At 45.3% G+C, this 20,065-nt stretch overlaps 1 long non-coding RNA gene across 1 annotated transcript; it reads right to left on the minus strand.

The window, feature by feature from the left end:
- Nucleotides 826-1,469, minus strand: LOC110432272. The gene is made up of 2 exons (XR_002449688.1): nt 1,184-1,469; nt 826-1,040 (listed from the first exon to the last, which is right to left on the minus strand). It is a non-coding gene; the product is annotated as an uncharacterized LOC110432272 (long non-coding RNA).

Below are 20,065 nucleotides of genomic sequence, written 5' to 3' on the forward strand. Positions count from 1 at the left end.
ATACACGACACCCTGTCATGTGATTCGTCGCACCAGTGTCCAGAACCCACGAGCCTTCATTGTAGTCTGCTGGAAACACCCGATCCTGATTCAAAAACACCTGTTGCACGGAAGTTGGATTTCTTCGCACCACATCGCAGACCTGAGCCACCAGCAAGGCTGAATCGTTCTCTCCAAGAACAGCGTGTGCAGCCTCTTGCCGTTCCTCCTTTGCTGGTGTCTTGCACTCTTTTGCCCAGTGCCCATAGATGCCGCACTTCTTGCACTTCCCTCTACGCCGTGGCGTCCCCATGGACGTGAGTCTCGGCCGAGAGTCACGCGCTCCTGTCTTCTCCTTCTTGGCATAGTGCTTACCACCACCGCCCTTCCCACCGGAAGACGATGATTGGTCCACCATCCGCGCCTTATTCTTCGCTATCCACTCTTCTTCAAAGAGCAACAGCTTGGGCATCTTCTCCGACAGCTGATCTGCCGATGGATCAAATCGATCCTCAGCAGCCCGCAGCCGTCCAACCAACTCCTCCAGTGTGAGCTCCTTGAGATTGCAGAACATCTCAATCGTTACTGCCACCTGATTGTACCGTGGCAGCACGACCCTGAGGAACTTCTTCACGACGCGTGCATCATCTACGCTCTTCTCCCCTAGCCCACGCCAATGTTTTAAATAGCGGGCTAAGCCCCTTAGCGGCTGCCTTTCCCAAAGGCTAAGACAGGCTATAGCGGGCTAAATAGCGGGCTAAGGCATTTAGCGGCTGTGAGAAAATATGCAAATCATCAAGTAATTTTACACATAATAAACATCGAAGATGAAGACATTGCAAATTCTAATTACCAACTAACAGATACTTCAAAGCTAGACTGATAGTCTGATATATATCACACATGTATTTCAGCATTTGAATAGTTATCTGTACTCATCTAACCATCTTCAGTATGAGAAGATTTCATATGCACTCGAGTGTTAGCATCTTGATTATCCTCTGAATCAGAAGAAGAGGCTGCAGGCTCACGCTGCATCAGAGTTCAGAGATGCCACAGTCCTGATGGGAAAAGAAACCAGAAACTAAACCAATCAGCAATTCAGCATGAGCGGCATAGAATCTGTAACACATACGAGATCCAGGCATCAACACTACCAATACCAAATCTAATGTGAGAAGAGTACGAGGAAGAAGTAGCTTACCTGTCTGCTCCAATTGGGATAAGGCGACATGGTCACTAGCTTGCCACGCGCCAATCAAAGTTGGTCATCACCCCCGGTCGTAGATCGAAGACGGTTGTCGCTTGGATGTCAGTATGTCACAGCTGCTCGTCGCCGCCAGTCAACAGAAGCAAGCAGCCGCCGCCGCCGCAAAGAGATACTCGCGTCGAGACTGCCGCCGGCGCAAGAGATACTCGCGTCGAGACTGCCACCACCGGTCGAAGCAGCAACAGCAGCAGCCGCCGCCGCCGCCGTCACCATGGCAAGTGCTCTCTGCGTCGAGACTCAGAATGGGCAAATGACTAGGGTTATGCTCTCCAATTGCAAGTATATTGACTCAACCTGGGCTAGCGCACGAGTTGGGCCAAAGGTTGTTGAAAGCCCATTGAGTTTTGGCCTGATACGATGCTAAGAGCACTGCTATTTAGCGACTTTAGCGTGTTTTTAGCCGCTATTTAGCGGCAAAACTCATTTAGCGCAAAACCCGTCAAAGCCTAGCGGCAGACCTTCCCAAACGCTATAGCCCGCTAAATCGGCCGCTAAATCCCGCTATTTAGAACTTTGGCCCACGCAGATCCGTGGCCAGACGTGAGATGCGTACTGCGAATTCATCGATCGTTTCCCCCGCCTTGAACGTGATTGCCTCGAACTCGCCCAGCAGCTTCTCAGCGTTCACCTCCTTGACGCGCTCCGCGCCGAGTCGCATAGCCTTGATCCCTTCCCATGCCTCTTTGGCTGTTTTCTTGTTCAACAACATGGAGTGCATCTCGGTAGGGACTCCCTTCATCATGGCTCCCAGGGCAAGACGATCTCGACGCCGTTCAACCTTCGTGACATCCTCCGGCTCCACTGCATCCCATAGATACATAGCTTCGAGGTTGCACTTGACGTGCGCGGACCACTCCTGGTAATTGGTGCGCGTCAGCATCGGCCAGAGCAAATTCCCTGCGGCCTGATTCCACGCGCGCTCCAAGGCTTCGGAGTCCTTCCCACTGGATCCCATGGCGACGCAGATTCGTTCTCACGTCCTTGACGAATTAAACGATCTGCCTTCCTCTACACCTCTCCCTCTTGTCGCGGAACACCGGTAACGTGAACCCTTCGGCTCCGATACCACTTGTTGGGGCTGAACGTCGATCAATCTCAGACGAACGTCCCTCACAGCTCCGGTGGTGATCGCGGCGACTTTGACAAGGTTTAGTAGATGGAAACAAGAACACAAAACAATATTGTGCTGCGCAATTGCCGCAGCTTCGATCGGAGTTTATTCATGTTTATATAGATGTGCCTACAAGGATCCATGATCCCCACGCCAAGTTACAAATCGTGCGTGACACCGATTCTTATGCCGGAGTCCGTGCGCGACAAGCTCCCTGGCGTGCGCATCTTCCTAAGACCGGACTGCATTGCAAGCCGAGCACGGCATCGCTTACATGCTTTCCCAACTAGTCTAGCTAATGTAATCTAACCAACCAAATATGATTACAAGAAACGATATGCAATATCTTAGCTAACAGCCTCTGCTAACTCCGTGTTCCTCGGCAACTGTGCCCACTGCGGCGGTGAGCGCTACATGCTCTGCAGCTCCTACAAGGTACATCCTCAAGGGCGACGGCGGGTTCCGCACCTGCGCCGATGCAACTGCCACTCGAATCCCCCATCACCCTACTCCCCCCGCACGCAGCAGGATTCCCCCTCTGTCGCTCGATTCCCCTCACGTCGTGAGACTCCCTGCTAGCAAAAGCAGCAGCAGTGTGCCGACTAAGAACAACAGAAGCGACTGTACCCTTTTGTGCCCCTGTTCATCCTTGAAGCAGTACGTAGCAGGGCCTGAAGAAGGAGCAACAAGCCCCCATCGTCTAGCAGGAGGTCTCCTATCGTGCCCCTGTGTATCGAGAAGCAGAATCAATATCTCCTCCATCAAAGATCCGTGGCTGTGGCAGTGGTGCCATGGAATCTTCTACCATCGCCACAAGGTGAGATATTTCTCCATACAATTTGTCCATGTCATATCTGTAGGAAAGAAATGATGTAGCTGTCTTACTTTCTGTATTTTCTTGGGTAATTATTTAGTAATTATTATGATACTAGGATCAATGTTTTCCTAAACGCTAAACGGTAAACAGTCGGTCACCTGCCGTTTAGCCATTATTCGGGCTAAACAGTCCATTAAACGGGCTAAACGGTCAATTAAACGGACTAAACAGATGATTAAACGGAAACGGTGTACCATTGTGTAGCGTTTACACGGCGTTTAAACGGTCTAAACGGCCGTTTAGGCGAACAGTGACTAGGATACCTTTGCAGATTAAAGTTTGTAGGCATATCAAAATATCAGATTCCCTGAAGATGAAGGAAGCTTGCTTATCTTGGTATTACCTTTTTTTATAACTGGTTGTTGATGCAAAAGCTGGATCTGCAAACACAAAGGGCTAATACCCGATTTAAACGTTAAGGCGTGCCAGCCGATTTGACCTTATTATCGGCAAAGGTGGTAACTCGAATACTTTGGTCCTGACAACAGCGATGCGCCCGGATGTCACGGCCAAGAGGTATTCACGCGGAACTTGAGAATACGCCGAGCTTAAGTCGACGAATTCCTAAGAACTCGTAATAAAAAGGAAAAGTATGACGAAGTCGTCGAAAAAGTAGATGCTGGAATATGAGTAAAAACTTGTGTTTGATTGATTGATTCTATATCTTATTACAAGGCCCTAGGGTCTACATTTATACCCTGCTCAAAGAGCTACAATCAGACATGACTAGGACTCGAATTCCAAATTAAACAGAATCCGTATACAAAACGAATTTAAACAACTAAGGAAAACATAAAACTATCCCCTTGTAACCGACCAGGACACCGCCACGGGTCAATCGGCAACTCCCGCAGAGCCATCGGCAATCTTCCTGCTATCGCCATCGGCAGACATTGATATCGGTCATCAGTTAGGAACGCGCCACCACTCCTGGACTTAGTCATACTCAATCGTCCCAGCAACCTTCTTCATCGGCAACCCTTCTGCAGTCTAGTTACCGTTGCTCCACCTACCGATCTTGTATTTCTACTGGTCTCTGTGCACGTGTCCAAAAACGGTATCAACACATGCACCCCAGTTTCAGAGTATGAAATCCTTAATGCTCCGAAATTCTCTGCATTAATGACGCCCTTCCGTAGTTAACTCTCTCAATTTGGCAACTGACCATTAAAGCCGAACAACCCCGGCTCGATTCTCTCGCAGATTCCAAGAATTTCTCAACCTCCCAAACCAGACAGCTGACACCCCCACTTTATTTGCCCATCGGCAATATGACCGTCGGAAGGATCTGCCGATGGACCGACCAGGAGATCTCGCACAATGTCATATCTCCAAAATCATGACCGCTTGTTGTTAAATCACCTGCACAATCCCTTGATTATCGTGCGAACAGTTACCATGTCCACCTGAGCACCCTCGGGTTTCACAGATACGGCAAGGCGATAAGTCAGATTTGCCCCTGCCTTTTTTGTCCTATAAATACTTCCTTCTCGGGTACTCCTTCTCCATCGCACCATTCTACATCCCCAACTCTGCTTTTCCAGCGGCGGCACTGCTTGAGAGCCCCAAGAACTCCACCGAAGGCCTTTCTCCACCAACCCCAAAGTCTTCGATCATCTTCCCTGCGAGGAGATGGCCATCAACTTTGCTGTTTCTGAGGTCAGTTCATCACCCCATCTCTCGTACTTTTACCATACCCTTGTTCATCCGCAATTCATTTTACTGAACATTCTTTTCCTTTTTCTCTTGTTCTTCTTTTTATCCTTAAAAACTTCTAGGATTTGTCCAATAAAATTGTCACCCCTACCGATCAGCCACACCTCCAATGCCTCGGCCCACTAGAGAACCCAGATCCTACCGATCTGATCAACGCAGAGACAAACAGGATCCCTTTTAGAGCCGAGAACTTCTCTCTAGATCTGTGGAAAGACGCCTTCCGTTCCTTGCCCAGTCCTACCAAGGGATGGAAGGATTGGTTCTTGAGAGTCAGCCATTCAAACGAGGTTCAGTGGGGTGAACGAAAACTAGATCAATGCATCAGGTTGTCCCTTGCCGATATGCATAGGAATGAATCACTACTGATTGCGGCGTCCTATTTCTGGTCAGACACACTCAATGCTTTTGTTTTCGGACATGACCCTCCTTCTCCCACTCTTGCCGATGTGCTTATGCTCACCGGCCAAGATGTATCCACTCCCGATAGTAGTCACATATTTGACACCACACCTAGTGCTAAGGTGGAAACCCGCTCTATCGGCGGCTGGTCTAGATACATTCAGAAGTACCGTAGAACAGGGCCCGTTAACATAAAGGAACAAACCACCTTTCTGAACATATGGCTGGACAAATTTGTGTTCTGCGGTCGATCGGTAGGACCAACCTCTGTCTACCTATCGGCAGCAGAGAGGTTAGCTAATGGTGGCCGATTTCCCCTCGGCCGATATCTGCTTGGCTCTGCCTATCATCTTCTCCACCAAGTAGCCAGGAAACTTCTGCTCGGCCAAACCATCGACAACTTAGGGGGTCCCTGGTGGTTCATCAATATGTGGCTCAGCCTCCATAGGCACAAGCGTCTCAAGTTCGACCTCTTTGCACAACGTTTCCCCAGGGATATAGCCGAGGATCATGAATTGGGTGAAGAAGAATCGGCAACTCGTCCTCCTCTAAACTTTGGTGAGGTTGCCATAGTCTTGCCTGGCACAGGGGCTAACGCAGATCAGGTGAGCCGATTCTTTCAGACTCTATACGAGGGCCTGACCAGAGAACAACGAGCATGGATGCCTTATGAAGACCCAAACACCAGATTTCCTTTGGTCTTTCATCCTTTCAACGATGCTCTCAATAAGGATCATGATGTGATGATGGCACTTATCACCCCGAGGGCCATACCAGTAAACTTTTTCGGCAGTGGGAAGGCCTCCAACCAGTCCTATGAATTCTACAACCCATCGGTGCTAGCCCGTCAACTGGCTTTCGGTCAGCTATTGATTGCACTTTGTTATGCCGATGTGATAAAACCTAGGGAAACCATCACTAGTCTTCTTGAGTGGACCAGAATAGCTCAACTGCCACCAAATGCCGATACAGATGCCGATTTATCAGATTGGATCCCGGCTCTCTTCATCACTCAGGCATACAAACAATGGTGGGAAGAATGGAAAGAGCATCTGTTCTGCAGATCGGCTCTTACGTACCATGGCATGATTGACCCTCAATACAAGGTTCCTGACAATACTATAAGTATTCTTAAACCGATGTTTCAATTCCTTCACTGTCCTTTTCAATCAGTAATCCCCCTCTCTTCATTTTACACAGGTTGATGATACACCACCATCGGTTAGCAGGAGTGGCAAGCCGATTGAGCTCCTTCCATCGGGCCCGATCTCCTCAATCGGCAACAATGCTCCCACCTTGGCTGCTATAATGCATCGAGGTGTGCGCCTCAAGAAAGTCACCACCAAGCAGACGAAGGCATCTCCATCGGTGGCCGCCTCTACTTTAGCACAGGCCTTCAAGGTAAATTTTTAAACTCTTTCATCCATATCGATTCCATCCCTGCATCTGTTACACTTATACTCATAAATCTTCATTGTTGTATCAGCACACCGGCGCATCGGCAAGGACCAGAAGTACAAGTGCCGATGCCTCCCAGTCCAGTCAACCGAAGAGGAAAGGTTCCAAGAGCACCAGATCACAAGCAAAGTGCCAAAGAATAGCAACGCCTTCTCCTCCTCCAGTATCTCCAATCCCAGTAGAATCATCCCCTTCTTCTCCAGAAGCCCAGACACAGCAAATTCCTTCTCCTCCTCAGCCACAAGGAGAACCTCAAGTGGAAGAACCCCAGCCAGAGGTACCTCAGCCAGAAGAAACACCGGCCGATGTACACGAGCAGACCACCGATTCAGCAAGCCTAATCATAGCATCAGTAGTCTCCTCGGTCCAAACAATTACTGCACCCCCTCAAGGTAATATATTTCCCATTTATCGCCGATGAACCTACTTCTCCATTTTACTTAGTCACTTTTGCCGATCTTTTCAGTTAACATAATTTCATCGGCGATTCCAGCCGATCAGCCTATGATTCCATCGGCTCCAACCAGCCGAATGCGAGAGATAGCTCTGAAACAAGTAAGTTACTTGATTTCTACCCGTATTGTTTAGTAGTGCTTGATCATAGAATAACTCATTCTGTTTTTTCTTTTTCAGGAACAGGACTCTCCTGACAGCTTGTTCTCCTTTGCCATCGACATCTCTGAAGATGAAGGTGAGGAGGCAAGTTCCTCCCGAGCAGTCGGAATCACATCGGCAGAGATCAGGGCAAAGTTAGAAGAATTGTCGGCCCTCCTTCATCAAGACACAGCCCAACTGGTTGATGACTCTGATCCAACCAAGGCCCTATTCAAGACCCTCAGAGGCCAAATTCCTGCCGATGCCGAAGAAATTCTTTTTCAAGCTGCACATTTAGAGAGCCGTCAACTACAGTATCAAAAGGCTGCCCAGCGTCTTGCCGATAGAGCTGCTCACGCTCAACTTTCTGAGGAGATGATGAAAGTGAAGCTCCTTGCCGATGAGAAGCACAAGAGTATCGGCATCTTGAAGTCCTCAGGAGATGCGCTGAAGCACAAGATCACTGATCTATCGGCAAAGAGAGAAGCCCTGTTGGCAGAACTCAAACAAGTAGAAGAAGCCTTATCCCAAGCTCAACAAGAGGAAAGCCAGCTGCCTGAGGCGATCAAACTTCTTGAACAAGAGTGAAATATCCATGGCCGTAAAGCGCTGCAGATGAAGAAGAAGCTGAAGCCAATGGAGGGCTCTGCCGATGATGACGTGAAGGAGATAGAAGAAGCCAACCAGGTCCGTCTGCGCGCCATATCGACGATCCAGGCACTGTTGAACATGTGAACTCTTCATCGGCGGCGTTCTTTGCTTTTTCATTATAACCATTTTGGTCTAGCCGATAGGACTATTATCGGCACCTGTTTAAAACATTAAGTCTAGTCCCAGATACAGTTTTAATCCAGCCGATAGGAATGTTATCGGCACTTAACCTTTCATGCGTCGACCCATATGCTCGGGTAATACTTCTTTTAATATTTGCCATTTAATGCTCTGGGAAATTCAACTCCTTCGAGAGTTTCCAAGATATAAGCATTGCCAGGAGCAGATCGATTTATCCGATAAGGACCTTCCCAATTAGGAGACCACTTCCCAAACTTCAAACTTTTAGTCCCGATCGGTAAGATTAGTTTCCATACTAAATCTCCATCGGCAAACTCCTTAGCCTTCAAATTCTTGAATCAAAGCTGAACCGATGACCATCCCATCGGTAGATAAATACAGTCTGAAGGGCTTTCCTTGCTGAGGTGGAATCAGAACTGGAGGATTCACCAAGTAATTCTTGATTTCATCTAGGGCCAATTGTTGCTCTTTTCCCCATACGAATTCTTGATCGGCTTTTAATTTGAGTAAAGGACTGAGAGCACGGATTTTACCAGACAAATTAGATATAAACCTTCTGATCAAATTTACCTTGCCGATCAAGGACTGGAGCTCAGTTTTGTTAGTAGGAGCAACTATTTTGTTGATAGCATCTATGGATCTTCGACTAATCTCAATCCCTCTCTAATGCACCATGAAACCAAGAAACTGTCCTGCCAATACACCAAATGCACACTTATTGGGGTTCATCTTTAAACCATGCTTCCTTGTGCATTCTAACACTTTTCGCAAATCGGCAAGATGTTTTGTAAAATCTCCAGACTTGACCACCACATCATCAATATAAATCTCCACCAGCTTACCGATGAACTCATGAAAGATAAAATTCATGACCCTTTGATAAGTAGCACCAGCATTTTTCAAGCAAAAGGTCATAACTATCCATTCAAACAACCCAACATGACCAGGACATCTAAATGCAGTCTTCGGGATGTCTTCTTCAGCCATGAATATTTGATTGTATCCTGCATTGCCATCCATGAAGCTGATAATCCGATGCCTAGCCGCGGCATCAACTAACAGATCGGAAACTGGCATTGGGTGGCCATCCATCGGTGTAGCTTTGTTAAGATTCCTGAAATCAATGCAAACCCGAAGCTTCCCATTTTTCTTGTAAACCGGAACAACATTGGCAATCCACTCGGCATACCGACACTGCCAAATAAATTTAGCTTCGATAAGTTTGGTTATTCCGGCCTTGATATCAGGAAGAATATTAGGATTACATCGGCGAGCTGGCTGCTGATGTGGCCGAAATCCAGACTTGATAGGTAACCGATGTTCAACATTTCATCGGTCTAAGCCAGGCATCTCAGTATAATCCCAAGCAAAGCAATCTTTATATTCCTTTAACAAATCGGTTAACTGCTGCTTACACTCAGAATTTAACTTAGCACTAATAAAAGTAGGTCTAGGTTTATCACCACTACCTATATCTACTTCTACTAAATCATCGGCCGATGTGAATCCCTGGCCGAATTTTCCATCATCGGTGAACCTATCCATTAAAACCCCTCATCAGAACCGACTGCTTTGATCGGTGGAATTTCATAATCGGCGACTTTGAGGAAATCCTTCTCCCAAATCTCTCCTGAGATGCACCTAGTCCTTTCATAAGTGTTCGCCTCTGCCGATGCAATAACATAGGAAGAGTCTCCCGGGACAATCTCAATCTTGTCACCCACCCACTGGACCAAGCATTGGTGCATTGTAGATGGGATGCAACAGTTGGCATGAATCCAATCTCTCCCTAACAGCAAATTATAGGCACCTTTTCCGCTGATCACGAAGAAAGTTGTCGGCAAGGTTTTGCTGCCGATGGTCAACTCAACGCATATTGCTCCCTTAACCGGAGACACATTTCCCTCAAAGTCTTTTAGCATCATATCGGTCTTGGTCAAATCCTGATCTCCTTTTCCACACTTCCGATAGACCGTATATGGCATGATGTTAATAGCAGCTCCACCATCAATTAATATCTTGGTCATCGGCTGGCCATCAACTCTTCCTTTGACAAACAAAGCCTTAAGATGCTGCCTCTCATTATCAGCAGGCTTCCTAAAGATAGCTGTCATCGGATCTAGAGCCAACTGAGCTATCTGGTCGGAAAACTCCAATTCTTCGTCATCACTGGATGGCGCCAGGAATTCCATCGGCAACATAAATACCATGTTGACATCTGCCGATGGCCCTTTTCCTTTAGGATCCGACTGTTGCTGATCCCCAGACTGGCCAGAATTCTCACATTTGCTTAGCTCTTCTCGTCTCTCGCGTTGCAGTCTCCTCTTCTGCGTCTTAGTCAATCCTTCTGGACACCAGGGGGGAAGTGGTGACTGCCTTGCCGACGGACGACGATGTTCTCTTGACTCCACCCGATGAGTATTAGCATCCCTGCAGAATATAAACTCATCGGGAACACGTGCATTAGCCATCTCTTCAAGCTCTTCCCGATTCCTGGGAAAATACTCAACACGATCACCAAGCCTATCATGCACACTGAGCCTGCCTCCCAACCGATCATGCACCGACGCTCTCCCTCTAATCGGCTCATTAAATCGCCGATCATCATCATGGTAGCACCGATTAGACCTGTCATACCGATCATAGCCATTGCACTCAGGGCAATCTCCAACAGTGGGCAGTTTAATGTTCTGCTCCCAACAATGAATAAAGAACGGACAGTTCCAGTGATCCTTGTGCCGATTCCATTCCCGTCGGCGTCTTTCTTCTTCCCGACGATAGTCTTCTTGCTGGCGCCGATACCGATCCTCCCGTTGCTGCCAGGTCTCCCGAGGCCTTCTATGAGTTATCACAATACCAGATCGGGGAGGCCTTCCTAAGCTATTTCCTTCCTGAATTAGACCTTTTCCCTTGGCATCGGCAGCAGTAATTTGATGCTGAGGATCTACCGATGCACTCTTTTCAGCTGCTTCCGATGTTAAGACCTTAGCTTCCCCTTTGCATCCAACATATTTGTTGGGAAAGGATGTTGATCGATCTTCATCGGCTTCTAGGCTTTGGAACTATCAAATTTGATTCTCCCAGATTCAATAGCCGATTGCAGCTGCTGTCTGAAAACTTTGCACTCATTGGTGCTATGAGAAGTTGCATTGTGCCACTTGCAATATTTCATCTTTTTCAACTCTTCAGCCGATGGGATTACATGATTGGGTGACAACTTAATTTGCCCTTCCTGAAGTAGAAAATCAAATATCCTATCGGCTTTAGTGATATCAAATGCGAACTTCTCTGGATCTTTATGTCCAAAAGGGCAAGACATCGGCTTTTTGTTTTTCACCCATTCTGCCAAGCCGATTACTGGTTCCTCATCAGAATCCGAGCTTGCTGCTTCATCGACAAAGGACACCTTTTTGTTCCATGCTCTCTTGGGCTCAAAAGACCTGATATCTTGATCAGAAATTCTCTGCACCAAATGACTTAAGCTTTCGAACTCCTGAGAGGCATACTTGTCTCTGATGTGTGGCAACAAACCCTGGAAAGCCAAATCGGCTAGCTGCTGATCATCCAAAACCAGACTGTAGCATTTGTTCTTGACTTCCCGTATTCTCTGCACAAAACTTTCAACCGATTCATCATTGCATTGTTTCAATTTGACAAAATCGGTGATCTTCTTCTCATGGACTCCAGAAAAGAAGTATTTGTGGAATTGTTTCTCTAGATCAGCCCAAGTGATCACTGAGTTAGGAGGTAACGAGATAAACCAAGTAAATGCTGATCCAGACAATGATGACGAGAACAAGCCAACCCTCAACTCGTCCCTGTTAGCAGCTTCTCCACATTGGATGATGAACCTGTTGACATGTTCCATGGTTGATGTATCATCCTGCCTAGAAAACTTAGTGAAATCTGGTACCTTGTACCGATTTGGAAGTGGAATTAAATCATATGCAGGAGGATACGGTGTCCGATAAGAGTAAGTGTTGACTTTGGGTTTTATCCCAAATTGATCTCTCATTACTTCAGCAATCTTATCGGCCCAATAAGCATCGGCATCTTGCCGATGAGGCGGTTGCGGATCTGGCACCTGTTGATAGACTTACACGTGTCTGTGCGGTGTGCGGTCTGCATGGAACATTGGGTTAATCATCTGGCCACCAATCTGCTGACCGCCGATCTGTTGACCACCAAACTGTTGACCACCAAACTGCTGACGACCAACCTACTGACCACCAATCTGCTGGCCGAGATTCATCGGCTGACTGACCAACCCTTGATTCTGGAACCCGGGGTAGATCTAGCCTTGTTGAAACCCGGTAGCGTGATGATTCTGTTGGGGCGTTTGTGGAAAGACTTGCTACCCTGTCCATCCACTATTAGCATTCATCGGCATAGGCCCTGCCGATGACTGATAATTGGGCATCATCATTGAGTTGACATACCCTTGCTGAGCCATAAACCTCTGCTGCGTCAGCATTGGATCTGCCGATGCATTAGGCATCTAGAACGTTGGAGCTTGAGAATTCCGAGTGTAAGGTCTTGCAGTAGTAGTTGTAGTATACTGGGGACTCTGATTCATCGGCATATTCGGAGGTGCCGATGCCATAGGAGCCTTGCCTCTCATATCAGCTGTCTGAGACGTGCTAGGTGTCTTCAACAAATATTCCGGGGGCATACCAAAACCCCACCAATTAGAAGGAACAGATCCCGACATTGCCGATGCCAATAGATCTGTAGTGAGCTTGATCGACTCATTTGATGTTGATGGATTGGACGGCATCGGCGTGGATTGCGCATTAGTGACGCCCAGTGTGCTTGGAGGAACAGTAGTTTCTGTGCCCGCAGCGGCTGCAGCAACCGATGGAGCTGTGACTACCGGTGATCCTGGCTGATGATGAGAAGGGCCCACATAATTTGGGGGCAACTGTCCCTCTTTGAAAGTTCTAGCCACGGCGTTGAAAACCATATTGGACAATACACCAGCTTGATTGATCAAGGCACGGTTGATAGCACTGTCAACCATGTCTTGGAGTTTACCAGGATTGGCGTCAAAAGTAACCTGCCGAGGTGCCGGCAGTGCCTCCTTCTGGATCACCTCGCCGCTCCTGTTTATGCTGAAGGATTTCAAACATTGCTGCTTGTAGTCCTCCATGGCTTTTGCAATAGCTTGCTTCTGCTCATCTTTAAGATTGGCTTCTGTCACCGGGATGACGTTCTCCAGATCGAACTCAGTAGTCGATATGTTGATCTTGATCTCGTACTTGTCCCACCGGGCGTCCCAAAAGATGTGTTGATGCAAAAGCTGGATCTGCAAACACAAAGGGCTAATATCTGATTTAAACGTTAAGGCGTGCCAGCCGATTTGACCTTACTATCGGCAAAGGTGGTAACTCGAATACTTTGGTACTGACAACAGCGATGCGCCCGGATGTCACGGCCAAGAGGTATTTACGCGGAATATGAGAATACGCTGAGCTTAAGTCGACGAATTCCTAAGAACTCGTAATAAAAAGGAAAAGTATGACGAAGTCGTCGAAAAAGTAGATGCTGGAATATGAGTAAAAACTTGTGTTTGATTGATTGATTCTATATCTTATTACAAGGCCCTAGGGTCTACATTTATACCCTGCTCAAAGAGCTACAATCAGACACGACTAGAACTCGAATTCCAAATTAAACAGAATCTGTATACAAAACGAATTTAAACAACTAAGGAAAACATAAAACTATCCCCTTGTAACCGACCAGGACACCGCCACGGGTCAATCGGCAACTCCCGAAGAGCCATCGGCAATCTTCCTGCTATCGCCATAGGCAGACATTGATATCGGTCATCAGTTAGGAACGCGCCACCACTCCTAGACTTAGTCATACTCAATCGTCCCTTCATCGGCAACCTTCTTCATCGGCAACCCTTCTGCAGTCTAGTTACCGTTGCTCCACCTGCCGATCTTGTATTTCTACTGGTCCCTGTGCACGTGTCCAAAAACGGTGTCAACACTGGTATTACCCAAGTTGAGATATCTCAAATGAGTCAGCTTGCTAGTTTATATCTCAAAGTTCTTTGGTCAAAGTGCTACCTAAATGCTTTCAATGATCTTTGGTCGAAGTGCTACCTGAAGGCTTGTTGAGAACAACACCTTGATGAAAGACTAAAGATTGACAAATAAACAAAGGTATATACATCTTAATGGAGATTGGATCTAGCTTAGCTGTGTACCTCTTTATTTCATCAAACTAGTATTTTTATTTGCCTCAGTTATATTTGTGGTGTTGTCCAGCTTGAACTGTTACATAGGTTGCATACAAATATTTGTACCATTGTCCAACTTGCATTTTATACACTAAGACTGACTGTTGTCGATGATGCCAAACGTTTCCTCTATGGTTTTGTTGTAACATGAGTTATAAACTTGCAAAAAGTCTCTCACTGCTAATCATATTGGTTGTTGCTGCCATTTTGCTTGTCCACTTTGATTGTTTCTTGATAAATAGATAGCATTTGTTTTTAGAATATTTGCTCAAAACTAACTTATTTCATATTCACGTTGATTGTCAGGTAGGACGGGGCCACGATTGATCTTCTGTACTGAGCTTGTAAGACAAGGATCTTATTTCTTGCTCTTTAGTGATGGATTTTGATTGCAGTTCGATCTAGCTAGCTAGTATAATAGATTTTTTCAGGGATTTTTAGATCTGTACAAAGAGTGGAATTTGTTGGACTTGTGAATTTAACAAACTTATGGAACTTGTTACGATGGAACTTTTGAATTTGTAAATTTGATGATAGAACTTGAATTTGATATTTGTGTTGTGATGTGGTCAGATTTGATATTATATATATATATATTGTGTTGTGGTTAGATTGGATTTGAAATTATCTATATGTGCTGTGCTGACTGCTCTATTTAATTATTGTAATTTTTATTTTTTTTTGCTGAAAATTAACTGTAAGGGCGGCTGTAGATTGAGCCGCCCTTATAGTGAGACACTGTAGGGACGGATGGAAACACCAGCCGCTCTTACAGTGGTCACTAGTAAGGGCGGCTGGTGTTTCCAGCCGCCCTTACGGTGGACCACTGTAAGGGTGGCTGTTGTTGAACTGCTTTTACAGTGGAATCCACTGTAAGAGCGTTTGCATAAAGACGGCTAGACCAGCCGCTCTTACAGAGCATATTTAGCCGCCCCTACTATGCCTGACTGTAGTAGTGTGTGGCGGGTTTAGAAAGGACAATTGGTCAACTATGCAAACGTTATCTACTGCTAGGTTGGAGCTGCTAATGCTAAATGCTTCGGCAAAAATAGTCTTTAAATCTATGTGCAAAATCACAAGACTAAAAAGGCAAACAATAAATTAATAAATAAACTATTGATTATTAAACCTACAGGCTACTGGCTACATGCCGTGTGTATCAATATTAGTACTGATCGATCTACATGATTGTTAAATTAAAAAAATACCTTTCATCACATATCTACTTTTCTTCTTTGGTGCCATGTTGATGTTGCACTTGCAGTCTTACAGATTGTAAATTTGTAAGCGATCGCTGTCCGTCCGTCCAGTTGTAATATCCGATTTTAAAGACAAAATCAGATATATGCCAGTTTTAGAAGTCAAATCTCACGTATAGCTACAATTAAGAGATAATATCAAAGGATAATACATAAATTATATAACGTACATAATAAATCAGAGATAACCTTAAGCAGCAAACAACGGAAGTAACTCCAAACTTCGGGTATTAACTTAATGTATGAGGAAAATAGCAAGAGTGAGTCCATGTCGAACTCCACAAGTATAGCAACTAGATTGTATAGATCCCACAATCTCATGATCAATGTGACATAAATAATGTAGAACATTAAACAATAAATAATGAGCATATTCAACATACAGGAATCATCATCCTTAATGTAGATGTCCCCAAGGCTGCTCCTGACCGTGAGCTCGGCTAGTATACTAGTTTTTAACACTCTGCAGAGGTTGTACATCTTTACCCATGAGTCATTGTTTACCCTTTCGCCCGAGGTGATCAGCCTCTTAACCCACTACCAAGGAAGGTCGGCAGGGATCACTATGAAGTCTTTCAAACGTTCGTCTAACAAGTTAGGGCTGCTTGGTTTCATTAGTCACTCCGTGTGATCCACCCGTAGGAATCCACAGTCTGCTATTCCCCAATTGCGCCACATGGGTAACCGCTAACGAGCTAGAAAAAAATACTCATACTTAACTAAAGCCAGAGCCATTATAGCCCTCATAGTTGTACTGTAGTCCCGGGTGATCACGTACAGATAAATCATCAAATTTCTGAAAAGTCATTTTTATCGTTGGTTACTTAACATTAATCAAGTCACAAGATCATGGTCACCGAAATAAAAACCAAATTACTATACGTGCCTTAATCCAATTACTAGTTGTCCAAGGCTCTGATCTTGATCACTGAAGTACTCTTGTTCACTACAAATTGTTCACCGACTAAACTCGATCATCGATCACCAACACAAACATCGGAGACAACATACACAAAGCAAACAAGGCTATAATTAGAACAGTACACCAATCATATAAAAACAGCATGAAAAGTTTATAAAATGATTCTACGCATCACTATGATCTCATAGACGTAAAGATCACGAAAATCGGAGCTAAAACGGAGAAGTTATGAATTTTCTAAGATTTTCTGTAGAAAAGAAATTATTTAAATAGGATCACGAAATTAAAAAGGTTCAAACCAGTGAAACAGTACTACTAACATGTAGAGCTCGCAAATATGAATCTAACGGAATTTGAATGGGTCAAAACGGAGTTAAAACGAATATTTTATAAGCTATTTAATTCCTGTGGCAAACTTGTAAATTCAGAAAACATATTTTAGTTCAAACCGGCGGGGAATACGTTTTTAAAACTGAGAAAGCGTATTCCTACGAGGCGCTTTGGACCGTGGGTTGGTTTCAATAAAACGTAGGGACTCTTTAAGAAAAATCCCAACGAAGGGGTATTTTCTAATCGGGATCGTTGGATCTCAGTTGGACGGCTCAGATTAGTTCGGGGAGAGGGGGATGGCTGGCTGGCCGGAACAGAGGGCACCGACGGCGGCGCCATGGTCGGGGCTCGCCGGAGCTTTGCCAGAAAATGTGTCCGGCCTTGGTTTTCGATGGGAGTAACGTAGAGAGATAGAGGGGAGGTCAACCAACTCACCTAGACGATTATTACGGGCAGAGGGAGCTCGGAGTGGTTCGGCGTCGAGATGGGGCGGGCAGCGAGTTTCTGCAATAGTTTGGCAACAAAGATTGAGCAAACCGGAGTGAAAATGAAGGGGAAAGAGGTCCGGGGACTTCGCAAGTTCGTTACGAAGCCCGGCATCAAGCTTACGGGGGCACAATCGTGAAGGAAGCGTTGATCCATGTTCGGCGTCAATCTATGGAGTGGCGGTGGCGCTTGCAAGCTGGCTAGGGCAACCCGACACCACGGGGATGGGAAAACGAGATCGGGGAAAGGCGCTTGAAGCTTTATAGGAGCATAGGCGTGGGGGACAAGCCGAATCGTGAGAAGATTGCAAGGCGGATTCGGTGGATCGGCCGGGACACAGTCCACACCGCACCCAACTCGGGGTTGAAGAAGAGAAGGGCGACTGACGAGCGAGCCCGAGGCGTCAGCGACTCTAGGCATGGTGTCCACGCGTCGGGGAAAGGAAGGAGAGGGGAAGGGAGAGGAGCGCTCGTGGGCTGCCGCGGGTGCTTGGGCCGCTGCTGAGAAAGGATTCGCGGCTTGGGCCAGCCTGCTTGCGGCCCGAGAGAGAGAGAGAGGGGAGGGTTTGGGGGTCTTCAGGCCGAATAGAGAGAGTAGGGGGACTGGCCTTTGGCCCACAAAGCAGAGGGGGAAGTTTTTCCTTTTTCCTTTGTTTGTTTTTTTCTTTTATTTCCAAACCATTTTCAAATCAGTTTGAAACCATTTTGAACTTTGCTCAAAGTCACACATTACAATGAAAATAAATGCTCCAAAATGAATGCACAAACAAGTTGCTAAATCCTATGATAAATTTTATTCAAATGAAAAATATTATTTCTCTATGTTTCATGAGCACAAAAATACAAAATTAAATCATTTTCCACCTATTTCAAGTGTTGTAAATTTTAGGGTGTTACAAATCTACCCCCTTAAAATGAATCTCGTCCTCGAGATTCGAAAGAGACACGGATCCTCTAAGAGAACACAAGATAAAGATCTTGATAACTCTTTCAACTTCACAACCTGTATACCAAAGGCAAACTCAAATATTCCATGGAATGTCTATTACTCATAATTGATCAAAGTCCATCTTGACTACTAACTTTTTGACTTACACAACTCAAAGATATGATAACTTAGCATGGATATGCCTCCTCAGGTAGGAGTGGACCACCTTGATACTCAATTCTTTTCCGTGATGGCGTGGTTAAGAAAATTTTCCACTGGGTAGCATAGATCGCTCCTTTGTGTGCACATAACCATCCATTACCAAGAACCAAAGGAATGTCGAGTGACTCTAGCACAATGAGGTTTACGGTGAAGTTCTCCTTGCTTATGACAAGATTGATATTTGAAAAAACCTGATCTGCCTGTATCTCTCCCAATGGGGTTTGAACTAACAAAGGCTTCCTCGTTGGACAGTTCACTCTCTCGATCGTCTTTACCAAGTCGATGGAAATTAAAGAATGCAAATCACTTTGGTCAAACAGAGCAAAAACTAGCACTGAGTCCACTTGAATATGGCCTCCCACCACTTTGGTGCCTCCTTGAATGTTATTCCTATATACATTGCTCAGTCTTCCATTGATATAATTTTGTTGCAACTTACTTCCCAGATTAGGCTTCTTTCGACTTTTCCTTTTTTGTTTCCGTCGTTGTGGATTCAGATTTGATTCAATGTCAACTTACTCTTTCGTATTATTATTTTGATAACACTTAGCTTTGTCATACTCATAACATCTTTCTTCAAAGGCAAGATGATCATACTCTTTCCACACATCCATGAGATGCGTCATATTGGGCTCCTGATCCATGGGACACTACACTCCCTGTCATCAAGTGACCAACGTCAGTAACATGGCAAGGATAGATGATCATAACCATAGAATATCTCAAGACGACAATTATCACTTCAAGATAGTTTCAAAATGTATCATCTCGTGATATCAAGGTACTACCCCCCTTAAGATGAAGTTGACTGGGGGACACTAGGGACTAGTTCTCGTATCCTTTTTGGCCGCTACTCATCATAGTCTTTTAAATTGATTGTACCAAGTCTCTTAATCCAAGGTTGGTTTCCTCACTAAGTTCCATCTATTGATGCCTTTATCACAATAAAGTTATTTCACTCTCACATTACATATAACTTCGTAACCTTTGGTGTCATCTGATCCTCCTAAACATAACTCTCAATCCATGAGTATCAGCAATGACATATATCTCTATTAATATTCTCTAAATGAGATGATATCTTGAACCAAAACCAATTTACCAAGCACTTGATGTACTTATAGATGTTCCAATCATTAACCACTTCTTCTCCTTGTAACTTCTTTAATTAGGCTACCCCACTTAAGAAATTCATTTAGGGGACACAAGAAAGGTAGCTTACATGTTTTTCAGACAAGTTAACTAACATTCAGAACTTTTGACATCCCAAAGAACTTATGTGCAAGGGAAAAAACAAGTATTCTGAAATTTCCATGCAATATATGAAAACCTCCAGCGTAGTAAAATAGACATAACTCTTGTTCTATTAATCCAATAGAGTTATGGCTTATGTCGTTAGAAAACACATGAAATTCTCCACAACTTTCATGTAGAAGACCTCCTTAGGTTCTGTCTTTAAGCTTAAGTAAAACA

The sequence above is a fragment of the Sorghum bicolor genome, chromosome 2, assembly GCF_000003195.3.
Source record: "Sorghum bicolor cultivar BTx623 chromosome 2, Sorghum_bicolor_NCBIv3, whole genome shotgun sequence".
Taxonomy (NCBI): domain Eukaryota; kingdom Viridiplantae; phylum Streptophyta; class Magnoliopsida; order Poales; family Poaceae; genus Sorghum; species Sorghum bicolor.